Source organism: Balaenoptera borealis (genome assembly GCF_965194805.1).
Source record: "Balaenoptera borealis genome assembly, chromosome: 3".
Taxonomy (NCBI): domain Eukaryota; kingdom Metazoa; phylum Chordata; class Mammalia; order Artiodactyla; family Balaenopteridae; genus Balaenoptera; species Balaenoptera borealis.
Window position 1 is genome coordinate 17,744,154 of NC_138866.1, and position 14,611 is coordinate 17,758,764.

Here is a 14,611-nt window from a genome sequence, read left to right on the forward strand (position 1 = left end):
CCAGAGGTCCTTAACCACTATTGTGCTTCATGTTTTCCTGGGAAGCTCTTTGAAAATGCAGACTCCTGGGACCTTCCCCTAGAGATTAGTTCTCCTATGGGCCAAACATCACTGTGTTTACAAGTTCCCAGGTGAATCTTGATGCACACATATTTGAGAATGACTGTTTTAACCCAGACTAATAAAAATAAATGTGGAAGACACAATATGCCGGATTTCTTTGATGGCTCAAATCACTCCATTAGGCCTTTAGAGGTGACTCAGATGTCCTAAATCTTAAGGTAGTATTAACTTGAGAATGTCAAATGGAGATAACATCAACCCAAATCCTGGTTAAGAAAATATTGTCATGGACCACTTCTTCATTGCCCACATGAGGACACTGAGGGAGAACCACTCATTCTAAATTAGTAACCCAGAAGCACAACCAAGAATAGAACCTCTGACACCTGATGCCAGAATTCACCCCATGTTGTCATTTCTAAACAATTCCTCCTTACATCCTGTTTCTTGAACAGCTGAGAGAGTTGGCACACCCAACAGAAGGAGCTGAGACATTCTTCTACCCTTAGCTAATGTGCGAACTCCTTTGCCACCATGTAACCGTCCAATCACAGTATAACATAACGACATCCACATTTGAATCAGGAATTATCTCAACAGATGTGAGCTGGGTCTTCATTGTATCAGTAAATGCTAACATAGCATTAAAAGTGAGTAAAGAAAAATCCAATTTTTCTTCATGGAAAATAAAGCTCGATGACTTTTTGCTTCCAAGGACATGCTGTGTGTGTGTGTGTGTGTGTGTGTGTGTGTGTGCATGCGTGTGTGTGTGTGTGTGTGTGTGTGTGTGTTGCCTATAAATGGACAGGAATGATGGAGGAGGGAGTGTTTCCTTCTCTTACCATCAGCAGAATTTCTTCTCTGGGGCATAATGGCCATTTACAGTTCCACACACACCCTTGCATTTACAATAGATAAAAACTTCCCTCCCAGGGAGGCTATGTTTGACAATCCTGGGTTGCTAACTACGAGATGCAAATGACCAAGAGGATGACCCAGCCAAAGAAAGATGTTAACACAGGAACTGTGGCTAATCAGTCATTAGAATGGCCAAGAACTGGAAAGCTAGAACTGAAGCATGGGTCTGTATGCAGCAGGAATTCAGGAGAGTGGAAAGCAGGCATTAGAGTTCTCTCTTGAGAGTTACTCAGACTTGTGTTCAAATCCAAATTCCATCTTGACTGGCCCTGAGATCTTGGGCAGGTTACTCAAACTCTCTGTGCCCCTTAGCCCTCTGGAAAATATAAGCAACAGCAGCAAACTCAAAGAGCTCCGGTGAGAATTAAATAAATTAGTGTGTGTGAAGTACCTACCACAGCGCATGGTACATGCTCACTAAATGGGAATAATGAGAAGCAAGAATGCACATTTCTGTGGGCCCAGTGGGTCAACCCATCACCATGTATTTGCCAGTACTTAGGCACAGACTCTGTACCTAGCTACATACAGGACGAATGAGCAATAAAAGAATATCAAAGCCTACTTACTGTCTGCATATAACTGTCTTATAATCCATGTACCAATATATGCTTAATAGCAACCCCTGCCATGAACGTGGGACCTGATTAACTGATGTTGAAAATACAAAACATTGTAAGACACATAGCCCTGCCCCCATGTCTTGGTTGAGGAAATGACACACACCTGCTGGAGAAGTTAATGAAAATGATGGTTGAATAACAACAAAAGGACAACATAAAAGTACAAAGGGCAGTAGATGAATCACTGATGAGCAGTCAGACAAGTGGTATAACTGATAACCCCATCCATGAGCTCAGAGAAAAAGGGAACTGCCATGAGTTAAAGCAGTTGGGGAATTCTTCATGGAAGATAAGCCACTTGAGACTGGACTTGAAAGAAGAGTAGGATTTAGATAAGCAGAGAAGAGGAAATCCTAGATTTATGATACAAGAAAGTCACAGAAATGAGAAAACACAGGGCTAAGTGATGACTTAGAGATACACAGTACATTAGCCGTGCTGTTTGCAGCACTGAATGCCAGGCACAAAAGTTGGACCATTGCTATTTAGGCTGGTGGTTCTCAACATTTGATTGTTTGTCTCACCACTATACAGCTGTCAGATAATAACGGTGATCATTCTCAAGGCTCCACTCAAAAGTATTTGGGATTGCATAAATAAGACTGATTGTAGATTATATAAAGTCCTAGTAAACTGGCACTAGCATCTCCCCCCAATTCCAAACACACACACACACACACACACACACACACACACAATTTCACTGACTGCAAAACAATAGTCTCTTGACACATGGTTTACATGGCTGCCTTGGGACAAGAGCCTCTAAGAGCGTTAGCAAGCCAAATCAAGAGACACTTGATAAGGAAAGAAGGTGCTCTCTGTGTTCTTCAAACATCAAGTGCACTGAGTCAGAGAAGGAGAGTCCCCCTATGGCTCTGCTCCAGTGACCTCCCCCAGCCCACCTTGTTACAATGCCTCCCACTCCACCATGGGAAGAAAGTCAAGGAAATATTCAACACCAGATTATGAATAATGATTACCTTTGATTCTCATTTTTGGAATCAATCTTTGATACAGCTTTTACACATGTCAGTGGAAGGGAAGAGCCCAGAGATTAGATAAACCATTTCTCCTTTCTTATGGCCGCATCCACCACCCCATCCATTAGGTTATGCTTTTTAAACTGACAATTATGGACCACTGAATTAAAATGTCATAATAGGTACTATTTGGCCATCTAATATTTCAATATCCACCTTACCCCACAAAGTTCTTTATATTTATAGTTTGTTAAAGTTTCTGAAACTAATGTATAAGAGGGTGATAATTTCCATTTTAAAAGAAATTCTAGAATATAAAAATGTTATAGCAGATCCAAATATAAACACATTATAGCCGACCCTAAGCTAACATCACGTTGATTCTTAAAATCATGCACGCTTCTGAGAAAAACCTTAGCAGATAGCATCCTGTGATAAAAATAAAAGTATATCCATTTTAAACAACTTCAGCCTTGAGCAAATCAGATGAAGAAAAGCCCTGGGTTCCAAATCCTTAGGATGTCACCAGGGCCCAAGATACACTGTAATCACCTTACACCCCCCAAAGTCAGTATCACTGAGAACCATAAACAGATACTTTCTAAAGAGAGAAGTCTTACAAACACTTGAAGCAACAAATGCTTTAAAATCTAAACTCTTGATTCATGGCAGACTACAATGAAAATAAGTATAAGGAACATATTAAGACACCGGAGCTGTTCTCAAGGAAATAATGAAAATATAAGGGAAAACACAAGCATAAAGAATTCCTTAAAACCATGCACTTCACTCTTTGCTCTTGCAGTAATTGTATAAATTAGAGCACATCTATGCAATGTTTAAAAAAAAAAAAAAAACTCTAAATGTGAATTCATTTAGCTGCTTCCAATACTGTGGTCAGGTTGAGGTAAAAAAGTACAACTATGAATCCTAATGCCTAAAATGAAAAGAGTTCAGTTATTACATGTTCAATTTTGTATGTATCTACTCAGTTATTTACAATATCCTCACATAGATTCTAACCTGGAGTTGGAATTTGAAACCTACGAAAACCAAGGGCTTTCATCTTCAATATTCAACACAAACTTTGCATCGGAACAAGAGAACATCTTTGAAGGAGCCAAGGTATAATTTGGGACAAAAATGACAACTCTACTCTCCTGGGTGATGGCTGTCAATACCGGAAGCTAGAGAATGGTGATGGTGGCGATACACAGTCTTATGTGGTGTGAAAGCTTGTCACTTTCTGTTCCTGATTTTTTACTAAGGTTGAAAATGATATATCCATCTGGAGAAAGCCTGTTTAAAGAACATGGTAGTAGATGAAATGGACATACCAACATCCTATCAATACCACTAAGACTGACTCTCTGTCACATTTAATTAGCATGCTCCCAAAATTGAACTGGTCAAAACCTGTATAAGAAAACATCTTGGTAATGGCAGCACTTGTGATGATTTTATCGCTAATGCAAAATCCTTCCAAAGGCACAGAAAAAAAAAAGCTTTAATAACATTATTTCAGGATTGGTATCCTGCCATTGTCTCACTGGTGTTCAGCAAGATAAATGTATTTTTTAGTAGGTCTGATAAAACCATAACAAACTGGTAACCAAAGGGCCCAGTGACAAAATAAACCTCATCTGAAATTCTTAAAACACACTCCTTTGTGTGACTGTCTACAGAGCTTTATGAGAACTCTGTAGCGCACTCACAATTGTCCTGGTTCCTACTGGTTCCTTGTCTCTAAGGTTTATCTCTAAGGACCAAGTTAAATGCATCCAGGGTGGTGTTCACTGTAGGAAATGATCTCTTCTTCCTGTTGCTATTGCACTGCTCTGGTCCACAGTCCCAGCACAGAGGGCTGGGTTCCACCCTCCTCCTTGCCCCTGGTGCCATTTCCTGGTCAGCTCAGGGAACCAGAGGGGCTCAGTTTTGCCCTTCTCTCCATCCTAGGCTAGAAACCTGCATTGACACAGGTCTCCTTAACAACAGCTGGTCAGCTGTCAAGGACGTGGGGTAATGACAGAGAGGTGCTTTGGGCAGACACATCTCCTCTTTTCTTTCTAGAGGAAACCAAGAACAGTGCCCAAGAACAAAATGATAACCACCTCTACTGGCTAAAGTGCCTTCTTTTGGTCTCACAGAGCCCTCGGTAGTTTGTCACAATGTCCAAAAGGTCCACCATGAATATATTCCTTTTTTTCCGTGAAGGGTTGCGGTTGCTAAGAAATTACTGTCACAATGTTACTACTGATCGTGATAGGGTTTACTCATTAATTAGTATCAGAGCTGGAATTTCTAAGATAAAGGCTGACCTGCAAATCCTTAAGACATTAGGATAAGAGGGGATGAGAGGGGATGGAAAGAATGAGAAGCAGAGAGAAATGGTTAATATATACCAGGCACTGGGCTAGACACACATACCATGTCCATTAACCTCTAGGCTTCTCCATTTTACAGACAATGAAAATGGATTTCAAAAGGTCGAGTAACAAAGAGGAGAAAGGTAAACAGCCTAAGAATAGGAGGAGGGAGCCCCCAAGGCAGGGCTCCACAGTGAGTGTCCTCATTAATTGGAGGGGAGGGCAGGATCAGGACACTGGATCCCTGAGGAAGTTCATGGAAACAGAAAAGACAAAAGAAACGACAGGTAAACTAAATGTGAAGCTCAGTCACCATCTTTTGTGCCATTTGATTCAGAGTTGCTCCCAGCTTCCTGAGCATGAGTACATTTTTAAGGAAAATCCCCATCTATATTATATAAAGGAGGAAAATTAAATTCAGTTGGAAATACACCTAGCAATGACCACTGTCTCGGTCCTAATGCCTCCCTCACACATGGTTGTTAAGGTTTTCCAATCATCTTTTAATTTCAGCATTCATCCTCCTTACAATAACCCTTTCGATTGTCCAAGCAGGGCAAAGAAACTCTTTACTTTCAGCAGGAAACTGAGTGACCAGCCTAGGGCAGACTTGGAACAAAAACCAGGTTTTCTGCCTCAAAGACCCACGTTCCTCCCCCAGCGCCCTCCTTCCCCAAGTCAGCGAGGTTCTACGAATAGAGAGTGTTTGCTGCCTTCTCACTTCCTTGTCTTTATTTGTCCCCTGATGAAACAGGATAAGGGGCAAATTCTCAAAGAACCCACCATGAGGAAGATAGAGATGGCTAGTCTCCAAATAAGCAGTAAGACTCCTTGCTCTACAGAGGAACTGTGCAAGTCTTCGGCAGACCACCTGCTGGGAGGAGGGTAAGCCATGCTGTCGTAGAACCTAACCAATCTGAATGTTCCCCTGATCTCTATAGGAAAATGAAATTTACTCATAAGTCCTTTGCCCTATGCTAGACCCCATTCTAAGCGCTTTACAGATATTAAGTCATTAAATTCTCACAACAACCCTATGAGTAGGTACTGTGATTGTCTGCATTATGCAGAGAAAGATACTGAGGCAGAGTGATAAAGACCTTGTCCGAGCTCCTAGGTAAATAAGTGACAAAGCCAAGGTATGAGCCCAGGTGGTGAGTCTGTCTTTGGAATCCATGCTCTTAATCCATATAGTATGGCAATAGGGCAGACATGCATATGACATGTACACAGAGTATGTCTTCCTAGAAAGTTCCATTCTGGTCTAACAGAGGAAGTGTGTAGAAGGAGGTCCAAACGACCTTTGGAGTTTCTATTATGTGCAGGCACCATGGTATGATGGAAATACCATGATGTTCAAGACAATGCCCAGATGCCCATGGGGTTCTGAGGGGACGTGTCAAACATGGCAGCTGACCCGGGCTGGTTGCAAGCACTTCTGCAAAGTTCAAATCCAATATCCTGCTCCCAATTGATGGACGCGTTTGCACACACCTCCTCTAGCTCCTTTGAAAAAGATTACCACTGAGCCAGGCATCAACACATTTTTCATTTTAAATAGGTTCCAATAGATGTGTCCTTCCTCCAACTTTCAACGACACTGGCTGAATCATGAGAAATTTTGGTGACCTGTGGAAACTATTTTCATTACTTTCTAGTCCCAACACAAATATTAATATTGTTGAAAGTTCTGCACCATATTACCCTTCATCTGGCAGAAACGGACTGTTTTTTTCATCATGACTAATTCACAAATGACCAAACTGAAAAATATTTACGCTTGCTTCATTCTGGGAAGCTGATACACTGAAGAGGTCTGTTCCTTTTCAGTCATGCCGAAGATTTGCTACGATGCAATACTGCAACTGTTTTTCAGCCGCCAGATGACATTTTTTCTCCCTGCAACTAGGCCGGGAATATAAACCCTGAAGAGTATACCACACGTATTTGGATCAGCTACTGAACAATACTGAATATTGCATTTTCCCAAATGCTTTCACCAAAATAGCAGCAGAAATCTTCAGCTTACACACCCACACACATACACACACAATCATGGGAGTGGTGAAGATGGTTCTTTTAGGATCAGACTTGAGAATTTACCAAGTGTTATCTTATGGGCTGAAAAATCAAAATGATCCTCTGGATTCCTTTACAAAGCCATTTCATTCTTGAAGAACTGCCCCAACTTCAGTCTTGAATGTAGTAATAATGTGTGGTATTCATTCAGTGAATACCTTCTTCCCTGACCCATGAGTGAGTGGCTCATCAGCGTACTCAAGCCCACAACAATACTTTGATGTTTTTCCCTTTAATACCTGTAGAGACTATTGTTTGTTGACTCATGTACACGCTTTAGGGTCCTCAACCAGAGTGAATGGGGCAAGTGCCAACAGGAAAGTGGTTCTCTGTCCAGGTACACCCAACTTTGTCTTCTAATCTCCATTCTATGAGTCATCAGGATAATTCATGAGAAAACTACTGCTGGCACAGTAGCATTTGCAAATTTCCCTAAACTTGTCATTTTCCTATACTGGTTTATCTGTCAGCATGGCCTAGATCTGGCAGAAAGCAGAGACCCATCCTTCTCATTCTAATGACTGGGGGTATGGGAGAATCTTACAAAAGTTGATTCGTTTTTCTTATCCACCCTCTATTGAAAGCAGTGAAGTCTCTGTCTGGAGGATTAACAAAGCAACGGCTTTTCTCCCTTAAGATAACGGCCTGGCGGTAGGCATTTTGTAATAAACTCCATTACAGGTTCTAAACCTTCCCAAGGCCCCATGGATTCAACAGGTAGGAGTACATCAGTGTCACACGTCAAGTACATTTTCCCTCATGATTTGTAACAGCTCTTTTAATCTAGGAGTCTTTTTATGCTATTTCCAAGTGTCTTTTAAGCATGACAATCCAAAATAGCAACTCTTTTTAAAGCTAACAACCTGTATTTTAAAACCAATAACCTGAGCGCAAGGACCCTCAAGCATGTACATCTTATATATTCTCTGTATTCTGAAATCATTTGAAAATTTAAAAAGTAAATAAATTTGGTCACTAGCCATGCATGTACTGGAGCAATGGTGATATTCCCATTAATCAGATTAAGAAACTATCGGGGTTCCAGAGGCTGTATAACACTCCAAATAGCTCCATCAAAGTCATTATTTTTACACCCAGCCCATTAAACCAATTGCAGAATCCCCTTGTCTCATATCCACATTTTAACTGAAAATGGATGTGACAGATTTCTTATGAGAAAAATAATAGCACACAAGTGACATTATGACAAAAGATATTTTTATGACTCCATACATCCTGGTAATATTAATATCACTTCTCTTATGCAAAAACAATATATGACACTGCAGACCGCATGCCATTTTGGTCAGGAAGAATTTCGCTATCCTCGTACCGATAAAAACAGAAACAAAACTGTTTTTAAAGTAGGGTATTTCATTTCCTTTTTCTTAAGATCCCTGAAAGAAATGGAAATGACAGAAATGGGTCTAGTTTAAAATAAGACTTTAGGATTTCTGTGGCTTTGCATCTTGAATGTTCTGTAAAATATCTTATAAATTCTGTTCCTAAGACTGGTATAGTTCATAACTCTACAACTCTTTTCCTGCTGTCATACAAATGGTGAGAAAGAAACAAGATACAACCAGAGATCGTATGATGAATATCCTACCTCCTTCTTACTATGAAACAACCAGTGTACATTCAAAATTTCCCTTTCAATATCATATAAATTTTTTGGGACCCAACAATTCAGGAGTTTGAATTCTCTTTTATATTGAGGAAGCAATATTTTATAATCCCAAAGACTTGATTGAACCATAAAATTAAATTGTTTGCTTTCTGGTAAGAACCAGGGATGCAGCTGAGAACTAATTCATGGCTATACAGGAAATATGAGGAGAACAATTTCGTGAAACAAAAGGAGATAAATTTAAATGGGTATTACTGTACAATCTTAAGACAGGACAAGGTGATCCACATGAAATGTGTCTTAATGTATGAACTACCCCATAGAATCAGAATAATAATCACCACTAGGACTTACACATGAATAATAGTCTTCAACTTGCAAATCACTTTTAGATAGGATCTCACAACTGATCACCACAAAAACCTTTGAGATCAGCACTATTATAATGCTCATCATATAGATGAAGAAGTTGATTTGCAGAGCTGCACAGTTTAAGAACTATTACATTAAATTACATATCATTTGTTTCAATCACGAGAGGTACAGTACTATTTTTCTGCAATAGTGTTAACCATGCCTACAAAAGACACAGAAAATGGTTCACGTTACAGGACCTTACTTACAAATACTTTTTTTCATGCTATCTATGAGTCTAATGGAACACTCAGAAAACTAGCCCTTTTTGCCAAAGTCAAAATGTCTTCACATAGATCTTCCATGAATACATTTCGGATGGTCTTGGTTGGAACAATGGACATGTAATGATTTAGGCTCTTAATTACCTAAATATGCTTCTAACTCAGTTGTTAGTTTTTGTTTGTTGAATTTTTGATTATCCTGCATCCCTCTAAGATAATCAATTTATACTAAAATGAGGGAAACCAGTGTCCCTTTTAACACTCTCAAATTGGCCCTCACCAAAGGGTTAAAAAAAATAATCACTAAATCTTCTAAACCTATCCATCCAACTCAAGCAATACACAGTCATCAGCCAAATCAATCCATGAGACATGAAAAAATAAAGTCATTTGGCTATAACGTTCTCCATATACAGGCAGAGAAGAACAGGTTGCCGAGTGTCACTTTGGTTTTCCACCATGTTAATACTGAAAACAGTGCACTGAAGTGTGAACCCCCCTGCCTGCCCTATACTTCCCTTGATAACATCATCTTATGATCAACTGAAGAAAAGGGATCAATGCCCTGACGTCCAGCTGTCCATTCACGCGTCAAATGTAGGAGTACCTTTCTTTAAGGGCCTTTTCATGCTCGGACTTCTACCTGTGTCAATGTTGTCTTCTTTTTCACTCTATGTCTTCATTGAGATTTAGAGTGAACTGTCATCTATGAAGTTATATACAAATATCAGACACATCCTCTACCTAGGAGGAAATATATGTAATATTTCATGTTTTTTGAGAGAGAAGTCCAACTCTCTCTGTTTTTGTTTTTCTTTCCCAAGATCATATAAAGTACTGGGGTCTGGAGGTAATAGAAAATCTGAATGATGTCAGTCACAACAGAAGTACCCTTGGGAAGCATTCAATGAATCTGGCATTTGTTAAATAGCATAGACTTTGGAGTCACATAGAGCTGGTCCCATTCCAATCTCATCATTTTCTGGTTGTGTGGCCCTGGTGACAGAGGTAACTGTTGTGATATTACTTGGGTGTAATTGTAATTATGAAATAATTCTTATTTCATAAGACTTCTGTAATGGTTACACTGAGTCAGGCAACAGTGTCCAGAAGACCATAATTCTCAAAAAATGGTATGTGTTTCTTTTAAGAACTAGATGTCCTATTGATGCTTCTAGCTATCTAACTTTACTTAAGAAAAAACAAAGTTAAAAATACATGTCTTTTATTATTTATCTTTATATTTAACACAGTGGAAACAGCCTTCAAAAAGCAAAACAAGAAGCCCAGGTTCCAGTTCACACAGCATCTCAATCACCTCTGGGTCTCTGGGACTCAAGAGCTTTGTCTCTTCTTACCAGGTTCTGTTACAATCCATTGATTTTTTCCTCACAGTATAAAATTTCCTTTGTTTAATTTCACTGGGCCATTTTCCCCTGGGTCACTCTGACCGCTTATGTTCCTTGTTGTTTATACTGTTCAACCTTCAACAGATTTCATTTTGAAGAACATGATGCAATCATGTGATGGCATTCTTTCTTATTATTGAACTGTCGTTGCCTAAAGAGTGTCCTAAAGAACAGGAAAATAATTGATGCCCATAAGCATCACAATCTTTAAGACAATTATGAAGTAAATTAGAGATCTTACATTTTGATTAAAGAAAAAAAAATGTGGAGTAGGGTTGAGAGTTGGGAACTAGCCTCAAGTAGCTGACATTATATACCCATCTACTCTCTCCCCCTCTCTGATATTTATATCTCATTTGATTCTCAGAACAAGGCCATGAGTTGGTATTATTACCTCAGTTTACAGAGGAGGAGACTGTATTTCCAGAAAGTCAAATAACCTGCCTCACAGCCAAAAAAAGGGTAGAGACTGCACTCAGACTTGGTCTTCTTGATGCCAACTGCCATATATCCTCTATGGAGAATCCAGGAATAATATCAAAACTTTACATTGTCTACATTACATTCCGATTACTTTGGGTTTGAATTTCAGAAGTATCCATGTCTACGTGAAATGAAGTGTCCCTTTGGAAACCTGAATCAGATGGACTCGAGAAGCTGACCAGGTGTGCAGTAACTTTCAGAAGGAAATGAAGCCTTTCCTCCCACGAATGCTCTCCCCCCGTTGTTCAGAAGCTGCTCTAAGCATTCCATTTCAGAAACTATCTGCATTTAGTCCAAGGCCTTACTTATAGTTTTAAAATGTAAATACTTTCAGAAAACAAACATTGAGCATTGGTGTCAGTCATATTCACTGTAGTGGCAATGAGTTCCAACTTATCTTGAGACCAGTTGTATTGGTAAGAGAGCTTGAGGACAGAAAAGAAACATGGTGACAGAAGTGTCCCACAGAAGGGAGGATGGGGTGCTCTGGAACTGGTAGGGGCACTAAAGCCAAACAACAGAAACAAAATACAAAGACAACAAGAGCCACAACCAAAACAATTTTGTAATTTTACCCAAGGCTTGGGGCTGTCTTAAAGAACTAATGATTTTCAAGGCTCCGTTATTATACATTTTAAAATAAGGGAAATTTACCATTCTATTTGGAAAGGTTTCCGGTGTGATTCTATGTGATCTCACTCCTACTTTATCACTGTATACTAGGCAGCCTTTCTGCAATTTTACTGGTGTCAACAATATCACCTGCTGTAATAATGGGAGGAGAATTTCCATGCAGGCAAAAGCCATGTATTAGGATGCCTTGTTTTCTACCTGCCAGGGTTCTGTGAGTGTTCTAGTGTATTTCCAGCACTTATTCTGCCCAATTCATAATCTAACAGACGGCACCATTAAGCAAGTATCCTCGGTAAGTCAGTCTCTTTGAAAATGAGGGCAAAGAAATGCAGAATAAAATTCCGTTGACTAGAAGAAAACGGGTCCTTACTCCTTACAGTATGTCGACGATGGCTGACAAATTTCTAGCGGATATAATCTCGCAGAACATATGCACGGTAACGTTTTACAGCAACATAAACTGAGATTGTGAGATACCTTGATAAATAGCTACTTTCTCACCCCAGGCTGTGTGCTTCCCTCTCCAGACACATACAGCTCCCATTACCACCCAACAGCCAGGGGAGAATTACACACTGCTCAGGAGACGGCTTCTGAAACAGTGAGGAGATGTTAAAAAGGTGCACTGAAATCAGGGTGGTGGAGTAGAAGCACGTTACACAGAATGTAATATCAGCTTTGGAGGCAAAGAAATATCCACTGTGCAACAGAAAGGTAATGAGGAAAAAAAATCTAGCATTCCACGCACTGACACTGAGCTATTAACAAGGTAAAATGACCAAATATCGGTGCAATTTGGAGCTTGCATTTTCTGTTTTGGGAATTACGATAATATGACAAGGTTATCGTTATAATTAGGAGAGTAATTAAAGTAGCAGAGTAATTGCTCTTCCGCATTTTTTTTGTAGTCAAAAAGATCTAATTGTATAAAAAAAAAAAAAAAAGGAGAGAAAAGAACATTCTTCATTTACTTTTTAAAATTTCTCACAAGCATCTATCTCAGAACCCAAGAGCAGGCAGACTCATCACACTGCACCTAGCACCTTTCAATTTTCTTCCCTTGAACCACTTTTTTTTTAGCTGTTACAAATTACTTGTCACATAGCATGGATTTTATGTGTGAAGACTCTCTTTATTAGGAGTCAGTTTCTGGTGTGTGTGATATCATTTCTAAATCTGATAGGTTAAGATGTTTTTCTCCTTCATGCTTCCTGATTCTGGACTTAAGTTTCGAGTAATTGTATGTTCACACTGTCTCACCTATAAAAATGAGGAAAAACAGAATTGTTTCACCCAGGTGGGTACAGATCCACATACAGTAGACAAGTAAAACTTTAGAAAGAAAGAAATAAACCTACCCATCCCTGAAGAGTCGGAGCTGGGACAGACAAGGTCTGTCTGTCTGGCAGAAACACTTTGAAGTACGGAAATGAGGAAGCAGCATGAAGAGATTTGTTGAAATTTCTGGGGGGAGAAGGGAGTAACTCTGGCAGAGATGCAAGAGAGTCAACATTTTTGCTCAAATCCTATGGGCTTCTTGAGACAGATAAAAAGCCCCGTCCATCCGACATGAAGCGAGAGTGAAGGAGACAGGAAAGCCACTAAAAGCTGCTGATGCCAGGGGAAGCCCAGGGTCTGGGGTCTAACCTGTAACCTGACATCTAACCTGTGGATGGCAATGGACGGCACAGACCTGGGGAAGAGTGGTGAGTCCCAAGAACTTCCCTGGAGGGAAACCGAGCCACATGATCTTGTGCAAGTGACAGCACTTCTGTAAGCCTCCCTTCCCTTACCTGAAAAACAGTGATCCTATTCCTCTAATTCGTTGAGCTGCTAAGAGGTAAAAAGAAAAAAAAAAAAGTGTAAAAAGACTTTATAAACAACAACATCTATATTACATGTACTCATATGTACATACATTACACATATATGTATGTATACACATATATTACATAGCACATATCATCTTTACCATATGCAACTATGGTTTAGCTCCCGGGCTCCCTTTCCTCTAGGTAGTGCCTTTCAAAGGACAGCTGAACTATTTAGAAACAAAAGAACTCATATTCATTTTGCTGTAAGTTTAGCCCCAAAGTGATTACTTCCTTTGCCTGGTAGACCTCACACTGCTTATTAGCTTAGCTAATTCTTGTTCCTTCAGCAAGGATCAGCTAAAAGGTTACTTCCTTGTGGAGCCTTCCCAGACTCCCAGAGTAGAAATGAGCCCCACTTCTACTCTGCCTCCAGACCTCTGCATACAACCCCCCACCCCAGCTTGCCCTCTTATCCATCTACCACCAGACCATGAACAGCTTGAGACAGGGGCTGAGTCCCCGCATCTCCGTACTGCTAGGCTGAGCACGTGTTCAAAAAGTATGTGTCAGCTGAGCTGAATAACAGATTCTTCAGCAGGAGTAACTACGACAGTTATATATGTCTATATATGCAGATGCATATTCACGTGTACATACCTATGTGTATACATGTGCTTTTACGTGTATTTATCTGGCCTCATAAATATATTTTAAACGCAGTTTTCTTTGATGAGGACACTAAACTCTTAGGAAGCCACTAGCCACCCACATTACCAGATCCAGAGAAAGTGATGGGAATAACTAGTTCCTTTACTTCAAATTACCTTATTCCCTAAAGGTTATTAACTCCTCTGGTAATAACAGCATCTCGCGATCACTCTAAAGAAACACTATCCAATACGCATGATGCAAAAGCATTTGAAAACCAAAATGTTGATCTGGAAGGGATTCATGTAGCGGGAACTCCCCGGC

General features: G+C 39.9%; 1 protein-coding gene across 12 annotated transcripts in view; it reads right to left on the bottom strand.

The window, feature by feature from the left end:
* The window catches only part of FLRT2 (fibronectin leucine rich transmembrane protein 2), a 96,858-nt gene that overhangs the window by 53,833 nt on the left and 28,414 nt on the right, over positions 1–14,611 (bottom strand). For 4 of the 12 annotated variants that reach the window (XM_082383703.1, XM_082383704.1, XM_082383705.1 and 1 more), the window contains one exon: positions 13,619–13,658. The exons of 5 other annotated variants lie outside the window; for them this stretch is intronic. The gene's annotated coding sequence lies outside the window, so the exon portion shown is untranslated. 3 more of the 12 variants (XR_014242229.1, XR_014242228.1, XM_082383710.1) reach the window with 3 other exon arrangements.